Source organism: Podarcis raffonei, chromosome 4 (assembly GCF_027172205.1).
Source record: "Podarcis raffonei isolate rPodRaf1 chromosome 4, rPodRaf1.pri, whole genome shotgun sequence".
In the NCBI taxonomy this organism is placed as follows: domain Eukaryota; kingdom Metazoa; phylum Chordata; class Lepidosauria; order Squamata; family Lacertidae; genus Podarcis; species Podarcis raffonei.
The window spans coordinates 8,433,889-8,453,264 of record NC_070605.1 but is presented as its reverse complement, the minus strand read 5'-3'; the positions used below and the strand labels follow the sequence as shown (position 1 = coordinate 8,453,264).

Here is a 19,376-nt window from a genome sequence, read left to right as displayed (position 1 = left end):
GCAGGATCAGGGCCAAGAGGCATACTACAATACCAGGTGAATCATAAGGTCCAAGGTCTATACCAGGGGTCAGCAAACTTTTTCAGCAGGGGGCCAGTCCACTGTCCCTCAGACCTTGTGGGGGGCCAGACTATATTTTGAAGAGAGAAAAAATGAACGAATTCCTATGCCCCACAAATAACCCAGAGATGCATTTTAAATAAAAGGACACAATCTACTCATGTAAAAACACGCTGATTCCCGGACCATCTTCGGGCCGGATTTATGAGGCGACAGGGCCGGATCCGGCCCCTGGGCCTTAGTTTGCCTACCCATGGTCTATACAGAGGGTCACAGTCCTGAAATGTGGTCCTTCTATGCACTGTCACATAGGGAACAGCTTGGGGTTGTTTCTTTGCATTCAGAAAATATGAAAGGCTGATTACAACACCAAAGACCAGAAAGAGATGGAGCCTCGCGGATGCAAGCAGAGAAAGAGGGGCAGTAAAGGAGGCTGGAGGTCCCAGCTACTGCTAGCTGGCAGAATTTATACTATCAACAGCTAATACCAGCCAGGAAGGAGTAAATTGTTTCCAGGTGCAAAATGAAGCACAAAAAACCCCAGTCAATTATTTAGCAGTCTGCTATAGGGTAACTGCTTAGCATTGCACAAAGGCTACTGAACCAGATAACCTGGGTTCAAGATGTAATACCCAACCATACCCCCTTCCCAATAGTATTATGATCGTAAGTCATGTTATCACCAGGAATAAATTCCATTCATTCAAACAGGAGCTAAAAGTAATTATGTTGATTAGCACTGGATTGCCAATCAACAATTAATATTGTTTATTGAGGGATTAACACGGAGTTATTAAGCTTACTTGCATTCAGTAAAATTGTTTACAAACATTAAATGTTATTTCTCTATTAATTCATTAGTAACTGAAATGCATGTTCCAACACCTGTAAGTTGTTAATATGTATAATTTAATAAACCAGGCAGATATTGCAAAAAAAGGTGGCAATTGGGGGAAAAAATTAAATGGCCAAGATGTGATTTGATGGCAGAATGATTTTTGGTCTGCAGCCTGTATTCTGCCTCATTATGCTCCCCTCTGGCTCTAACCAGACTATAATCAGCAGCCACTTCACAGTTAACATTTCATCACCAAATAACACTGTTGATTCAATCAAGCCCAGCAAAATGTTTCCCTTAAGATGCTTTTATCATCTGCATTTCTTGAAGAAATGCCCTTCCTTTCACCATCGCAACTTCTCAGTGAGAACAAATACTCTGCTGCATCTGAAATCATATTTTGATTAAAACATAAATGGAACCAATTGCCTTTCCCGCTCGTTGGCTAACACAACATGCCTTTGTCTGAAGGAAGGCAGGGAGACAGATGAGAGGAAAAACTCAACCTGCTCATTTTTCCACATTTGACAGTTTTCAGCACAAACTGAATTCCTTCTGGATGAAATTCAATCAACAGGAAATACAAGCTATAACCTGAATGCTTATCACCAAACAGGGCAGGGGTGGGAGGAACTGCTGGAGCAAAAAAGCCTTTCAGCAATGAATAGGGGTTGTTGGTTTTTTTGCCATATTTCATGACTGTTTACAAAGAAGGATGAACACAGGACTACTTTCACCTCAACACTATTAATCAGCAATATAATGATAAACTTAATTGCCCTTATTATTGCTGTCCCAATAAATGAACTCTTGCAGCAATCTCTTTAAATATAAAAAACCTTTTATCCCCATTTCAGCCTGTATTCATGACAGAAAATTAATGCAGCTGAACATTTCTCAGTCTTGCAATATATCTGCTTTCAGCCCACGGATGTTACATGATGACATTTTCAATCACATCAAATCCAAAGCTTGGGTTCCAGCACATCATTAAAGACAAGGCAGAAACCATTTTCATTCCCCACCACATAGGGTTACACAACACCCATCCATTTGCTTTTCCCAGTATGTACAAGGGCAGCCCTAGTTACATTTTAGGCACATATACTGATGCCGATTTTTATTTTATGTGGTCACTACCATCCATACAATGTCCAAAGTGATTTGCATGCAAAAAAGGAACGTTGCAGAACACACACATTCCCCCAGGGGGCTTCCGGGTTAGCGCCATCGGCTAATGGCGGATTCCCTCCGAGCTCCAGAGGGAATCGGCTCCACAGGATTAGGGTCTTACCGCTGCGGCGACGCGGGGACCCTTAAAAATCACAGGCGGTGAAGCCTGTGAACCTGGTGACTTGGCGGGCACCATTTGCGCCCCCCCGACCTGCGAAGGAGCCTTTTTAAAGGCTTCGGAACGGGGGACGGGGTGAGCGGCGCGGTGCTGAGAGTCGACTGCTTCTCCTGCGGAGTGAAGCCGCGCTGCCATGGCCGGAGAGCGCTGACTTCTTCTTGTGATTTGGACTTTAAAATAACAACCCGTGAGTACTACGGAAATTGGATTTCTAAGGAAATTTTTCTTTTATGAATTAGGCACGATCGGGGAAGGCGTAAACAGGAAGTCCGTCTCCCCGTCTTGTAAACAATCTAAAGCAAGGACCTGCTAACTAAGGTCGAGAGAATTCTTTCTTTTATTATTGGGTGAGAGACATTAATTTCACGATTTGGCACTAGGAGAAATTTTACTGGAGGATAGGAGCTAGTTTTGGGAGCTGAAGTGCCGCCACCCCCCGGACCCGGGAGTGATCCGCGAGAGAGCGTGTTGAAAAGACATTGAAGAGTTTGACAGCTGTCAAATTAGCTGTCAAGACGGAAAAAGAGAACTTTGTTTCTGCTGCTTCTGCTGGCTATATTTGTTACAATTTGACTATACTTTGTTGAAAATAAGGAAGAACTGATACAAACTAATTTGACTTTTGGATTTGAACTGGAAGGAATACTAAGTAACCAAAATCCCTCTAGAGGGGATTTTGGGACATTACAAGAATGGCTGAAGGAGGGAAAATTCAGGCTGAATTGGACAGAGTGTTTCTTCTCTTGGGAAAGTTACAAGGCCAAATTGATGTTTTGGCTACAAATGTTGCAACTCTGGACTTAACAGTAAACAAATCCATTGAATTTGATAAGGAATTGACTCAGGAAGCCCATGCAGCTGGACAAGAAGAGAAACTTGAGAGTTTTGAGAGTGTGAAGAAAGAGATATATGTTGTTCCTGAGGGAAAGGAAGGAGGAGATGTAATGTTACAGAAAATAAAGGAGGGCCAGAGGCCTGACATGATGGTTACAAAGGAAAATAAGAACTTGATGGTGAAAATTTGGTCTGAATTGGAGACTGAAGAATGGAGAGATCTCCTTATGTGGAGATCGGAAGACCCAAGGATTACAAATTTGATTAAGGTGGAAGTTGGAGCTTTGGGGACATTTGGACTTGAAAGGAGTAAGAAACAAGATTCAGGCTCCATTCTTAAGTATGGAGGTCTGGCTGGAAGAAACATGGACCCTATTGGACTAGTGCTTCTCCGAGATTTGGTGCTTAATACCAAGGACTATCAAAAAAACCGGCAGAGAGGAACTGAGAGAGAATTAAGAGCCTTGGACGTGAGATCTCCAGGCTGATAGTAGATTGATTGATGGACGTTTGTTGGGGATTGAAACCGGGAAAGGGGGGGTGGAGTTTGGGAATCCAAAGGGTGTATAATTATAATCTGTTTTGTTTTTACTTTTGTTATCTGTCTGAGAATTGAGGAAATCGTGGAAGGGAATTTAGGCCGACTTTAGAAAAAGGTTTTAAGAATAAAATAATATAAGGCAAAATTGGTTTTTTAAAATGAACTAAATATAAAAAGGTTAAAAATTAGGGATAAGAACTTGTTGAACCAACAATTTGAATTGGAATACAAGAGGGGGAGGTGTGGGGAAGTCAGGGAAATATGTTATTGAAAATAAGGATTGTGAATTCTATGTGCTTTTAAACTTTTTTGTTTTTTCTTTTTTGATTTTTTAATGTATTACAATGGAAAATTTTAATAAATATCTTTTTTAAAAAAAACAAAAAAACACACACACACACATTCCCCGGTTTCTCTAAAAGAATCCTTCTGCACAGCGCCAGAGTAACTTCCAAGAGTTGCCCTTTGCAAAGCTCAGAGGAGGTAGTAAAGGTTCAGAGTATTTGCCATTCAGGAACTGCAGTGATGCTAAACAAGTATATGTGTGCTCTTAATTCTCCTTCTAGCTCCCAAGAGGAGGGGAGGCAAATTAGAATCCCAGTTCTTACCTTCCCCATGCTCTTGCAAAATGCAGCGTTCCTCTGTCTAAAATGTGCATGTAACTCCCACAGCACCTCATCACAGATCAGTCTGGCATAGTACACGTAGGAGTCATTCTCTAAGTGTGCACATTCCAATACTCTGCATTGAACATTCATGAGGTGCTATGCTTATGAAACATTGCTGCAGAAGCTCAGCTGAGGAAGCATATATTTAGGCTGCAATCCTATACACGCTTAGCTAACAGTAAGTCCCACCAAACTCAAGGGGCACTTTTGAGAGGGCATGGGCAAAATTACACTGCGCTGATCACTATTCAGCTGGATGTATGCCATCTTTACATGCTCCCTATTTTCACAGCCACTCCTGTAATTTGGTTCTCTCCCTACTGGTACTGCCACCCTCGCTCCAAAAGGCATTCTTCCCAGTGTTAGAAACTGAATGGCACCTTAAACCGAGGTTATGGGCACTGCAATGGAGTGTCTATGCACGCTTTTCTATAACAAGAATACAAAGCTGAAAATGAATGAACTGCAGCTAAAATCTTATGTTCATTTTTCACATGGTCGAGTCCTTCCCCTGCCCATCCCCCTAATATTCTCCTGAGGGTCCCTTCTCCAGTCTTCAGAGAGTGGCTGGATGTGGGGAGGCAGAAAAAGGTCCTCCTTTTCTTCCAGAAGTGGCAGTTTCAATCTGAAGTCTTAGGCTCAGTACTGCGCCCAGAGCTCAGAAACTGCTCGCATTAATGAAATTCCCTGTCGCAAAACACACCTAGAACCATGGGAATTTCGAACGGCAATTTCTCCCAATCTCTTCCCCAAATATTAACCTTTGATGGCAGGATATACATGCTGAGTATGAACAAGTTTAGATAACCCATCCCAGACCCCTCCCATCAAGATGTTATCTACCCTCACCTGCCTGTTACCTATCTCACTATCAGCAATACCCCTATTTACCCTCACCATACTGTACTCCCTTTGCCTAAACAATCATATTAAACAACTGCTTCATTAAGACGGAAACATGATGGGCCCATCCAGTTCTCTCCCAGGGGCCAATGTTTTTATGCCACACCCCTCATGCCTACACTAGTGCCATGATCAAGTTCACGCATGGCACCATGCTGGAATTCTTTCAAAACTTCTTGCCGGCATGCGGGCTTGCAATCCCTCATTCCCGTGCACTCCTTTCATATGCTCACTCTGGCTTTTGGTATATCCCCCTCATCCACCCCCAAAGCATGCTGTTCGATCCCTTCACGATTTCCACTACAGTGTTTCTTGGTCCATCCTGCTAAGCACCTAGAAAGATTCCCCATTTCATGCTATGGCCCTGTACCAATCCACAGTGTTCTAAAGCCATCTACCTTAAAGCCTTTATGGGCAATGCATCATCTTGCTTTTCCTCCAGAATGCCCAACAAGCATCCAGAAATTATCCCAAATCCATTTAATTATCCCTTTTGTCTCACCCACAAACACATTCCCCTTCCCAAACCCAGGGCTTTTGTGATACCCCTGTACCAGCACACCGCGTCCCCACTCATGCTACGCTTCTTTGCCCCTGCTACACCAGATATCAGTGCCCTGTGTCAATGCCAAGCCAATGCCCTTTACCATCTCCCATTGCCTCAGTGCCTGTTGCCATCCTGTGCCTCGTCCCAACCCTTAACTCCAACAGGGACTTCCTCTGTCCCCATCACAGGCACACCAATGCCACCTGCTAAAGCCATCTTGCCCATGGGATACTGCCACTCTCCAAGACAACCAGCCCGTGGAAGTGCCAGATTCCAAACATCTTGCCAAACCCTGTATCACCTCTACATCAACCCCCCCAACCCACTGAGATCAGTATCCTTTTACTATCCTGCCCCTACCCAATACTAACATGCTATGTCCCCCAATGCTTACTGTAAAGTCCTCATGACATTTCCGTCCTTTTTAAACTTATACGTATCCTGATTCTCCTCCTCCTCCAAGGAACTCAAGGTGCAGTTCTCCCTGCCATCTGATCCTCAACCCTGTGAAGCAGGTGTGCGCCAAGAGGCTGGCCGAAGGTCATGCAGCGAGTTTCGTGGCTAATCAGGGATTTGAACCTGGGGTCTTTCTGGTTCTCAGTCAACCATTCTGGATTTTCCCATTGCGCCACCACCCCAGAACACACAAAAGGACTCACAAACTTAATCTGCATGTTCCACACCACACTGAGGCATAGCTGTCAACCTTCCCTTTTTTTGCGGGAAATTCCCTTATTCCAGTGCCGTTTCCCGCTGCTATCCCGGATTGTTAGATATCCCATAGACTGTCCCCAGGACAGGGGAGGCTGCTGATCCCTTATTTTCGAGGCTGCTGATCCCGTATTTTCAAATCTGAAAGTTGACAGCTATGCACTGAGCCATCAACACACAAATGAACCCCAGCACACTCCTGACAATTTCCCCCACCCTTCATGCCACTAGAGGTCAGGGGTCCCAATGCAGACCCACAAACCCTGTCCTCACGCAGCATGGCATCTCTTTCCTAGATCCCCCAGCTAAAATATTTTTAAAGGGTGCATACAAATTAATAAGAGTACACAATCTCTCTCTCTCTCTCACACACACATACACACACACACACATATATATATATACACATACATACATACATACATACATACATAACATGCATGCGCACAAATTGCCTCTGCTCCCCCCCCCACCTAAAAAAACAATCCTTTAACCTTAACAAAGCAAGCACTCTGGGGGTGCATACAAATTAATAATAGTACACAATCTCTCTCTCTCTCTCTCTCTCTCTCTCTCTCACACACACACACACACACACACATATATATACACACACACATATATACATACATAACATGCATGCGTGTGCACAAATTGCCTCTGCTCCCCCCCACCTAAAAAAAAATCCTTTAACCTTAACAAAGCAAGCACTCTGGGGCAGCCCCTCCTCAGTGATTCTGCACCGCCCCCCAAAAAAACCCTGCCTTGAGCCCTTTCTTGTGCATAACCCCCCCACACATTTCACATACGCACCACCAGCATCCTCTGCATCCCCCTAAACACGCCAATACCCTGAGACTGCAGGCCAGAAATAATAAAACCACTAACAAGCCCGACCCCACATTAACTTCCCAGACACACACCCCGCCCCCCACGACTGCAAGAACTTGGCGGAGGGGGGCACAGAAAAAGGGACAGAAAACCGAGGAGACCCCTTACACTTGACCCTGCTAGGGTTTCCCCTCTCTCCCACACTCTCTGAGGCTAAGGGGGCGATAGATAAATAGACAGATAGATAGATGATAGATCAATATAGATGTAATATATTATATATATTATACATATTTAATATATTATCACATTATATCTGTCTATCTATCTCCCACCTTTTTCCCTGACAGAACTCAAGGTGGCTATGAGGGTGTCTCAAGGGGGTGGATACGGAGGGGGTCTATGGGGGGTTATTGAGGGGATCTATGGGGGGATATCAAGGGGGTTACCGAGGAGGTCTATGGGGGGTTATTGAGGGGGTCTATGGGGGGTTATCAAGGGGGGTTACCGAGGAGGTCTATGGGGGGTTATTGAGGGGGTCTATGGGGGGTTATCAAGGGGGGTTACCGAGGAGGTCTATGGGGGGTTATTGAGGGGGTCTATGGGGGGTTATCAAGGGGGGTTACCGAGGAGGTCTATGGGGGGTTATTGAGGGGGTCTATGGGGGGTTATCAAGGGGGGTTACCGAGGAGGTCTATGGGGGGTTATTGAGGGGATCTATGGGGAATACCATGGGGGGTTACCAAGGAGGTCTGTGGGGGGTTATTGAGGGGGTCTATGGGGGAATATCAAGGGGGGTTACCGAGGAGGTCTGTGGGGGGTTATTGAGGGGGTCTATGGGGGAATATCAAGGGGGGTTACCGAGGAGGTCTATGGGGATCTATGAGGGAATCTATGGGGGGAAATCAAGGGGGGTTATGAGGGGGGTCAATGAGGATCTATGAGGGAGGCTCTGAGGGGAGTCTATGGGGGGGTCATCGAGGGGGGTCTATGAGGGAGGCTGAGGGGTCTATGGGGTGATAAAGAGGGGGGTTACCGAGGGGGTCTATGGGGATTTATGAGGGGGTTTCGAGGGGCTCCCCTCCCCCCAGCGAAGGGGGGAGGGGAACTCGACGGCGCGTGCGGGGGAGGCTGTTGTTGTTGTTGAGGGGTTTTCTGGCGGGGGGCGTCCCCCTCCCCCCTCGCCCCCCTTTCCCACCTGCGGGTCTGGGGTCGTCCTCGTCGGCGGGGCTCCGGGGCTCCAGCCTCCCCTCGCGTAGCAGCAGCAGCAGCAGCAGCAGCAGCGTCCTCCGGTGTCGAGGGGGGAGCAGGAGGCCTCTGCGAGGGAGCCAAGGACGCGGAGCTTTGTGGGCGAGCGGCGGGCGGGCGAGCGGGGCTGTGAGGGAGCGCAGCGCCGAGGCTCCTGGCTGAGGCGGGCGGGCGGGCGAGGGAGGGAGGAGGGAGCCGGAGAGGGAGGAGGGGGCGGGGGCAGCGCCAGCCGGCAGAACCGTTACGGGAGCCGGGAGGGCGGCGAAACTACAGGTCCCGGCATGCCCCGCGCGCACAGGGATCGGCCCCGCGAGGCGCCCGCCTCGCCGCGGGGCATCTCGGGGGTTGTAGTCGCCGAGGCGTCTCCGCCTCCTCCTCTTGGGCTTCGGCGGAAAGGGGAGGGGCCCGCGGGGCATGCTGGGAGTTGTAGTAGGCTAAGCACAGATTATTACTAGCTGCTGGGAGAGCTAATAAAACGGAGCCCCCTCGCCGGTGATGGCGATCGCCGTCATTATAGATTTTCCTGGGCGGCTTAAAATGCGAAAAGCACAACGTTGTTGTGGTTGTTGTTTAGGAAAAGAGGAAGGAAAGGCAGCCACACACTTCTCTGCGCGGAGGCTGCGTGAAATTGCTTGAAGTCCAGATTTAAATCACAGTTAAAAGGCTACTTGAGTCATAAAAAAGGGTATTCACCCGGCGCTAAAAAGACCGGAGAGACGCACAGAGAGAGAGATGTACTTGCCGAGTCTCCACGACGCACCATTGCACATTTATCCATATTTTTATCCTACATCTTTTACATCTCTATGGCGCTCATTTATTAAGCCTTACTTGGCTTTTAGGAAGTGCCATTGGAAAATATTGTTCGTATTTATATGAATTGAAATAGGACGTTACTTTTATTGTTTTCTGTGCAAATAGATTACTACTACTACTACTACTACTACTACTATTATTATTATTATTATTATTATTATTATTATTATTATTTAAGCGAAACGTGTCGTCTGAGCGGTTAGTTTGTTCTCTCCCTGCCGCTTTTCAGACCGAAGGCTCCACAGTTCGGCTCAAAGCATGCAATGAGAACCATTCTATAATATTAATAATCGGAGGATGCAATGCAAATAATAATAATAATAAATAATAATAAAGAAGCTGCCTGGTCGCATGGAAGCTAAGGACGGGTTATTCGAGCCTTGCGAAGTGGATATGGTAAACAACGTCTGGAAAAAATAATAATTGCTGTGGAGGCGAGACCTGGGAAAAGGTTAGGCGGAAAACTATTCACCTTTTAATGTTCCAGGAGCTGAAAACGCGTTGCGGGAAGGGAGCGGGGAGAGAAATCTCCATCGTTTGGGACCTGCTGCAAGCATTGCAAAACGATGCCCCTGCAAAACGATTCTGGAGGAATAAATAAGACATTATTCTTTCCTGGCAGCGGTGCCGAGCTGCCCTCCTCGCAACTTGTGAGCATCGCTGCAAGCATCCCAAAATGAGCAGTGAAATGCAATAAAATGGACCGGCTGCAGAGGCTGCAAGCGAGAGACCCAATGTGGTCTCAGGCGCTTTCCCACAAGCAGAGCCCGATGGGAGATGTAGTTGGAATAATCCACCCATTTTCCTAGTTTAAGGTTTCCTCATATGCTGGGTAATGTAGTCTCTCATCTGCTTGGGTGGTTCATGGACAAAGAATATAGGAGGCAGCAAGGAGCAAAGAATGTCAGATCGCGGAGGAGATGGGGGGGAAGAGTTTTTTCTATGGGGAGTTTTTTCTATGGGGAAGAATATATTTATTTTGCAAGATGCGTTCAGGGTTGCTCTCAGCTGATACATGCATTCTGGCAGGGCTGGGAGAGAACTGCAAGCAGTGAATGGCTCATGAAAACAAAAACAAAAAATCAGTTTCCTGACTGGTGAACGTGTTGAGTCCTTCAGCAAAAACACCAAGGTCAGTGCTGGATTTACGTATAAGCTAAACAAGCTATAGCTTAGAGTCCCACTCTCTTGGGGGCCACCAAAAAAATTAAAGGAGGAAAAAACTGGATGTACATTTTCCAAAATATAAGATAAAAAATAAAACCTACATGCAGCAACAGTTTTGTGTAGTGTAGGCTCCTATGATGTAAGTCATGGGCCCCAACTGCTGGCCTGCTCCCTCAAATATCACTGGTTTGCTCATTTCTATATGCTAAGTTGTGGGCGAACATAGCAGACGACACAGCGATTTCTCCAAAGCAGCTCTTTATTTTGTAAGCTGGCAGAACTGAACAGCAAATAGCTCAGCCAGCCTGCTTTTATAGGCAGCCGGCTGTCAACATTGTAGCAACAACAACCCAGGGTTTCCCGCCTAAAATAACTGACGTGGACCTGAGTGAAAACTATCTACAGTATCTCCCTGCTGGCCCAGGGTGAGAACTTCAGTACATAACACTATATATAGGGTGCATACATTCTGCAAGGGATGCAGGTGGCGCTGTGGGTTAAACCACAGAGCCTAGGGCTTGCTGAGCAGAAGGTTGGCAGTTCGAATCCCCAAGGCGGGGTGAGCTCCTGTTGTTCAGTCCCAGCTCCTGCCAACCTAGCAGTTCGAAAGCACGTCATGTGCAAGTAGATAAATAGGTACCGCTCCAGTGCGAAGGTAAATGGCGTTTCCATGTGCTGCTCTGGTTCGCCAAAAGCGGCTTAGTCATGCTGCCCACATGACTCGGAAAAACTGTCTGTGGACAAACGCCGGCTCCCTTGGCCAGTAAAGCAAGATGAGCGCCGCAACCCCAGAGTCGTCTGTGACTGGACTTAACAGCCAGGGGTCTCTTTACCTTTACCTTTTTATATTCTGCATGGACTGCTTGCGTGGCAACATGTGCAAATGTCTTTTGATACCTATTAGGTCCATAAATGACCATATAGTGTATATTCAACACGAAAAACAGCAGCAATTTGTTGTTGACAAAGGACAGCTAGACATATAAAGGGCCCCATCACCTTCAGTAGCTTAGGGCCTCATCAAACCTAAATCCAGCCCTGACCAAGGTATTGTGGAACCTTAAACCTTACTAGCGTACAAGGTATTTGTGGACTACAGCCTGCTGAAGGGGTCACAGCTCACAAGGCTGGCTGCCAATTCCAGTCCACCGGCTCTTTAAGGACCAATGATAGATAATTTGTTGAAAACATTTCTGCATTATACTGCTGTCCATATATATGGGGTGTTAGGGGAGGCGTAGTACCTCTGACGGGAGACACATTGTGCTCCTTCTGGGGTTTGCCAGTTTGCCCACTCAGCTCTCACCTGTGGCTCCTGGAAGCTGCCAACATGTGGCCACACCTTGGGAAAGGCTTTGACTGGACAGCTAAACCAGGTGAGGGTAGCCAATACATCTCAAATCTTCTGTGAGTTAGGGATCCCCCCTGCATGCAAAGTCAAGCTCCAGTGGATGGAGCAGATGAGACCTAGAGTGGGTCGAATGGTCAAGGAGGCAGTTTCTGTGCTTGCTGTAGATAATAATATAGTGGTACCTTTGTGGTACCTCTTGAGAGTCCCATGGACTGCAAGAAGATCAAACCTCTCCATTCTGAAGGAAATCAGCCCTGAGTGCTCACTGGAAGGACAGATCCTGAAGCTGAGGCTCCAAGACTTTGGCCACCTCATGAGAAGAGAAGACTCCCTGGAAAAGACCCTGAAGTTGGGAAAGATGGAGGGCACAAGGAGAAGGGGACAATGGAAAACGAGATGTCTGGACAGTGTTCTCAAAGCTACCAACATGAGTTTGACCAAACTGCGGGAGGCAGTGGAAGACAGAAGTGCCTGGCATGCTCTGGTCCATGGGGGTCACGAAAAGTCGGACAAGACTAAAAGACTAAACAACAACACCTCTGGTTGCAAACGGGATCCATTCTGGAGGCCCATTCGCAACATGAAAAGCCTGCAACCTGAAACGCCGTTATCTACACAGGTGCATGGTGCAATTTGGCGCTTGTGCGCATGCACGAAGCATGATTTATCGCTTCTGCACATGCGCGAGTGGCGAAACCCAGAAGTAACCCTTTCCGGTACTTCCAGGTCGCCGCGGGATGCAACCTGAAAAAACGTAACATGAAGCAAACGTAACATGAGGTATGACTGTAATAATAATAATAATAAATTATTATTATTATTATTATTATTATTATTATTATTATTATTATTATTACTTATACCCCGCCCATCTGGCCAGGCCCCCCTAGCCACTCTGGGCAGCTTTCAACAGAATATTAAAAACACGATAAAGCAACAAACATTAAAATCTTCCCTAAACAGATGTTTTATAAAAGTCAGGTAGTTGTTTATTTCCTTGACATCCGATGGGAGGGCGTTCCATACTACCGAGAAGGCCCTCTACACTGCCCAAGCTTGCGTCCCGGAGAGGTCACTTTGGTGCTGCAAACTCAGCAAAAACACTGAAAGAGGCAGCAGTTATGAGTCTCTCCAGCCACAGCAGACGCTGTGATTCCCTTGAGATATGGCTTTACCTCCAGAGGCTCACTCCCTTATCTTTTGAGACAGACAGATGCCCCAAAACAATGGTAGGCAAACTGGATTGGGTGGCTCCTGCAGACCAATCAGACTGCTGCATTCTGGATCCTATTGTTCTAGGACCAACCAGACTGCTGCGTTTTGGATCCTATTCAACTCAGTACATAACACCTCCCCAGGACTCATGTGAAAGCTCTCCAACATGCGGATGATTCTGGTAGTGGTGAACCCTCCTTCATTTGATGTTTTTCAGCAGAGGCCTTCTGTCCCGGATTTTTTAGCTGTGATTCCTGCATTGCAGGGGGTTAGACTAGAGACCCTTTGAGGTTCCATCCAACAATGCAATTCTGTGATTCTCAGATCTCGTTGCCCTGTCTATCCGGCACCCTGTGCAATGGAGGAGGGAGGTGACGGGGAGACACGTGACCCTCGCAGATCAGATCCCCTTCTCCTAATACAAATATTTACTGCTAAGAAACCCGCTACCAGCGAAGAGCCATGCCTCCAGGGGTGCTCTCCCTGGCAAAGAGACAGAGGACAATCAGCAGTCATTTAAGTGCGCCACGCTGTGGCTCGTAGCCTCCAAGAGTGTCCCCCCCCTCCGCTTTGTGTGAATTTTTTATAAAGCAACAGGCATGCAATATTTAAATGAAACCCTGCGGGAGCCATTACTCGCTGAACAAAACAAGAGCAAGCCCGGTTCATTTTGGGCACAAACATCTGCTGCTTGCATCCACTCCTCAGACAGGGAAGAGCAGGAGGATTTGCGGATGGGAAGGAGGGAGTTGCGCATCGACAGAACAGTTGGAGCAACAAGCTTTCCGCCCTTGGTGATGTTTTCCACGGTGCGTTGCTGTGGATTAGTTCACCACAGCTATTCTTCAGATTGTGTATGTGTGTGTGTGTGCTGCAGGAGTCCTTTTTACAATGAATTTGTGATGATTCGTTCTCACGATGCTGCCAGGGCAGTTATATATAGCCAACCCAACAAATTCAAATGACAATTATAATTCCTATTTTATTTTACTTGATTATTTATTGAGTTTACAGTCATACCTCATGTTACGTCCACTTCATGTTACCTTCTTTCAGGTTACGTCCCGCGGCAACCCGGAAGTAATGGAAAGGGTTATTTCCGGGTTTCGCCGCATGCGCAGAAGCGGCGAATCGCAACCCGCATGTGCACAGACGCGCCGCTGTGAGTTGCGCTCTTTTCATGTTGCGAACGGGCCTCCAGAACGGATCCCATTTGCAACCAGAGGTACCACTGTATATTCCCGCTTGGACTACAGTGGTACCTCGGGTTAAGTACTTAATTCGTTCCAGAGGTCCGTTCTTAACCTGAAGCACCACTTTAGCTAATGGGGCCTCCTGCTGCTGCTTTGCCGCCGGAGCACGATTTCTGTTCTTATCCTGAAGCAAAGTTCTTAACCTGGGGTACTATTTCTGGGTTAGCGGAGTCTGTAACCTGAAGCGTATGTAACCTGAAGTGTATGTAACCCGAGGTACCACTGTACTGCAATGCGCTCTACATGGGGCTACCTTTGAAGGTGACCCAGAAACTACAACTACAACTAATCCAGAATGCGGCAGTTAGACTGGTGACTGGGAGCAGCTGCAGAGACCATATAACACTGGCCCTGAGAGACCTGCATTGGCTCCCAGTACGTTTCTGAGCACAATTCAAAGTCTTCGTGCTGACCTTGAAAGCCCTAAACAGCCTCGGTCCAGTAGACCTGAAGGAGTGTCTACATTCCCATCGTTCTGCCCGGACAGTTCCCTCGCTGCGAGAAGCCAAGTTACAGGGAACCAGGCAGAGGGCCTTCTCGGTGGTGGCTCCCTCCCTGTGGAACGCCCTCCCATCAGATGCCAAAGAAATAAACAACTATCAGACTTTTAGAAGGCATCTGAAGGCAGCCCTGTTTAGGGGAGCTTTTAATATTTGATGAATCATTGTATTTTAATATTCTGTTGGAAGCCACACAGAGTGGCTGGGGAAACCCAGCCAGATGGGTGGGGTATAAATAATAAATTATTATTATTATTATTATTATTATTATTATTATTATTATTATTATTACATATTATTATTATTATTCCGCCCTATACCTGGAGGTCTCAGGGCGTTTCACAGAAAACATCACAACATATATAATCAGAATAAAAACAATAACCCAATAACACTCCCTGCCCATTTTAAAAAAGCATAGGATGTCAATAAAATCAACCAAAGTAAAGGTACCCCTGCCCGTATGGGCCAGTTGTGTCCGACTCTAGGGTTGTGCGCTCATCTCACTTAAGAGGCCGGGAGCCAACGCTGTCTGGAGACACTTCTGGGTCACGTCGCCAGTGTGACGAAGCTGCTCTGGCGAGCCAGCACCAGCGCAGCACACGGAAACGCCGTTTACCTTCCCGCTAGAAAGCGGTCCCTATTTATCTACTTGCACTTAGGGGTGCTTTCGAACTGCTAGGTGGGCAGGAGCTGGGACCCAACGACGGGAGCGCACCCCGCCGCGGGGATTCGAACCGCCGACCATGCGATCGGCAAGTCCTAGGCACTGAGGTTTTACCCACAGCGCCACCCGCGCCCTAAGATCAACCAAAGGCCTGGTTAAAAAGGAACATTTTTGCTTGGCGCCTAAAGGTGTGTAATGAAGGCACCAGGCAAACTTCCCTGGCAAGAGCATTCCACAGATGGGGAGCCACTGCAGAGAAGGCCCCGTTCTCAAGTTGCCACCCTCCGGACCTCTTGAGGAGGAGACACGCAAAGGGGGGCCTTTGAGGATGATCTCAGGGTCCGGGTAGGTTCATATGGAAAGAGGCGGTCCTTGAGGTATTGCGGTCCTGAGCCTTTTAATCATCCGGTGCTATATCAGCTGCACTGGCTCCCGGTGGAGTACAGGATCAGGTTTAAGGTGCTGGTTTTAACCTTTAAAGCCCTATACGGCCTAGGACCCTCGTACCTACGGGACCGCCTCTCCTGGTATGCCCCACAAAGAAACCTACGGTCTGCAAATAAAAACATCCTGAAGGTCCCAGGCCTCAGAGAGGTTAGGCTGGCCTCAACTAGAGCCAGGGCCTTCTCGGCTGCGGCTCCAATCTGGTGGAACGCTCTGTCAGAAGAGACTAGGGCCCTGCGGGACCTGACATCTTTCCGCAGGGCCTGCAAGACAGAGTTGTTCCACCAGGCCTTTGGTCACGGTGCAGCCTGACTCCCTCCTCTGGCAACCTGCACAGAGTTTTGCTTAATGGTTGCCATCAACTTGATTTTAATTAATTTTTATAATGAAATATTTTTAGAATGTTGGTTTATTTGATTGTTTGATTATTTGATTGTTGTTAGCCGCCCTGAGCCCGGCTTCGGCTGGGGAGGGCGGGATATAAATAAAATTTATTATTATTATTATTATTATTTAAGGCTTTATAGGTCAAAACCAGCACTTTGAATTGGGCCAGGAAACTAATCAGTAGCCAGTGCAGTCAGAACAGGATCAGTGTAATGTGCTCAGACTGTCTTGCTCCGGTGAGCAATCTGGCCGCTGAATTCTGCACCAGTTGAAGTTTCCAAACCGTCTTCAGAGGCAGCCCTATGTAGAATGCCTTGCAACAGGGGTCAGCAAACTTTTTCAGCAGGGGGCCAGTCCACTGTCCCTCAGACCTTGTGGGGGGCCGGACTATATTTTGAAGAAGAAAAAAATGAACGAATTCCTATGCCCCACAAATAACCCAGAGATGCATTTTAAATAAAAGCACACATTCTACTCATGTAAAAACACGCTGATTCCTGGACCGTCCGCGGGCCAGATTGAGAAGGCGATTGGGCCGGATCCGGCCCCTGGGCCTTAGTTTGCCTACCCATGTTGTAGATCCACTGATCTCAGGTTAACCCTTTGAAGCACACAAAAGCTTTATTGGAAGTGGTACACCTCTGAATACTGCATATGCATATGCTCCCTGTCAAGTATTTTTTTATTATTAAGTGAGAGGCTGCAAAGTCATCTGAAGCGCTTTCCTCCTCTGGCTTCCCTTCCTGTGTTAATTGTCTCCGGAATATATTTTTCGAGCTGTTCCGACTGTGTTCTCTGCGTGCTCCAATAAGCCCAATAAATAAATAAATGCTAATAGCGGCCTTGGGAAAAAAAGATTGCCTGCACAAACATCCCTAAGTGTGCATGCAAATTTATTTAGATGCTAACCTCAAACGACCATTTAGATACACCAGAAACGGCAGTGCGCTTGTTTCAAGCTATTAGCAGCTTTGCTGATGTGAAAACACCAGCCTTTGGAGAAAAAAAATGTGATTTGTGCACAGAGAGGGCTTCATAAAATATGGAACGCTTGATCATTTCATTAGGGATATGGTAAGAGAGATACCAGGGACGCGGGTGGCGCTGTGGGTTAAACCACAGAGCCCAGGACTTGCCAATCAGAAGGTCATCGGTTCGAATCCCCGCGACGGGGTGAGCTCCCATTGCTCGGTCCCTGCTCCTGCCAACCTAGCAGTTTGAAAGCACATCAAAGTGCAAGTAGATAAATAGGTACCGCTCCGGCGGAAAGGTAAACGGCGTTTCCATGCGCTGCTCTGGTTTGCCAGAAGCGGCTTAGTCCTGCTGGCCACATGACCCGGAAGCTGTACGCCGGCTCCCTCGGCCAGTAAAGTGAGATGAGCACCGCAACCCCAGAGTCAGTCACGACTGGACCTAATGGTCAGGGGTCCCTTTGCCTTTACCTTTAAGGGAGATACCAGCTCCTGAACCCTCTGATTGAAACCATTATTGCCCTGTTTCAAACATGCCCTTTTGAGGCAAGTGCCCATTGGTCCATAAATTCCACCTTCTCTTGGACGAAACTGATATTTTGTTTTAGATCCCTGATTACAGTCTGGTTTCTGGCCGGTCCTACTCTGCAAACATTGACCTCAGCAGAGGCAAGGCCACAGCGAGATGCGTGCTCTGCGGCCGACAGGACGGACCATATTAAATCAGTTTAATTGGCTTGCAGCATGAAATGGCTCAGGGTATCATATTTTTACCTGGAAAGCCCGAAATGACCTGGGATCAGGGTATCTCAAACAGCTTCATGGACCTCTTTGAGAGTCCTGCATTCCTGAGACCCTCCTCATTTTGCCTTTGCCAGTGTGGTGTAGTGGTTAAGAGCGGTGGTCTCATAATCTGGTGAACCGGGTTCGCGTCTCCGCTCCTCCACATGCAGCTGCTGGGTGGCCTTGGGCTAGTCACACTTCTGTGAGGTCTCTCACCCCACTCACCTCACAGAGGGTTTGTTGTGGGGAAGGAAGTGAAAGGAGATTGTGAGCCGCTTTGAGACTCCTTCGGGTAGTGATAAAGCGGGATATCAAATCCAAACTCTTCTTCTTCTTCACCACCACCAACAAAAGTGGGGATGGAGGGTGAAATATACCCGGAGTTGAGTGTTGATTTCATGCTCTTTAATTCAGCTCATGGTAAACAGTGAGTAAGTGCTTCTCCCCAAAACCCCTGGCTATATATACATTATTTACACAATGGGTCCTGTGTGATTGGCTGATTCAACTCTCCTCCTGAAACCTGATTGGGCTGTTCCTGCAGGCCAATCAGGTTGCTGATTCACTTCCCCCTGGAGCCGGATTGGGCGGCTCCTAAAGACCAATCAGGTTGCTGCCTTCTAGGTGTTAGAATTCCTGCTCCACGATTACAGTCATGGGATTTTTGTCTATCACATGACGGTAACAACAACAACAACAACAATAATAACAATAATAGTAATTTATTATTTATACCCCACCCATCTGGCTGAGTTTCCCCAGCCACTCTGGGCAGCTCCCAATCGAATGTTAAAAACAATACAGCATTAAATATTGAAAACTTCCCTAAACAGGGCTGCCTTCAGATCTCTTTTAAAGATAATATGTTTTGACTCCACAGAGTGGGAAGTGACAGAGACAGGATGTTTGTGTTACTGTGTTCCGTGAAGTGGGACTATTGTCCTTTGTTTTTTCTCTTTGCTGTCTGATGCTAGAGAGAGAGGGAGCCATGTTGCCATGCTCCGTTTGTGTTTATATGTAAATAAAGTAGATTAGCCAAAATGCTGAGTTGCTGAGGTCTGTTACGCAAGCTGCGAAGACTCTGCGGATCCCTAAGTGTGCCGGTGTCTGTTGGCATCGGTTGCTGTGACCGCAGTGAAGTTCGGGCTGAAGAAAGCTTTTGAAGCTCCCGATCGACCAGGAGGGAGAGAACATGCCAGTCGGGCATGCGTCTCTGCCAGGGTCCTACTCAAATGTAGGATGAGCTCCTGACACCAGGATCCTACCTGCCTATTGTTCTAGGATCCAAGC

General features: G+C 47.2%; 1 protein-coding gene across 1 annotated transcript in view; it reads right to left on the bottom strand.

Annotated features, from left to right (window-relative positions):
• The window catches only part of FAM168A (family with sequence similarity 168 member A), a 173,223-nt gene extending 164,715 nt beyond the window's left edge, over nucleotides 1-8,508 (bottom strand). Inside the window, exon 1 of the mRNA XM_053385404.1 lies at nucleotides 8,483-8,508. The gene's annotated coding sequence lies outside the window, so the exon portion shown is untranslated. The remainder of the gene's footprint in view (nucleotides 1-8,482) is intronic.
• Nucleotides 8,509-19,376: the final 10,868 nt, after the last annotated feature.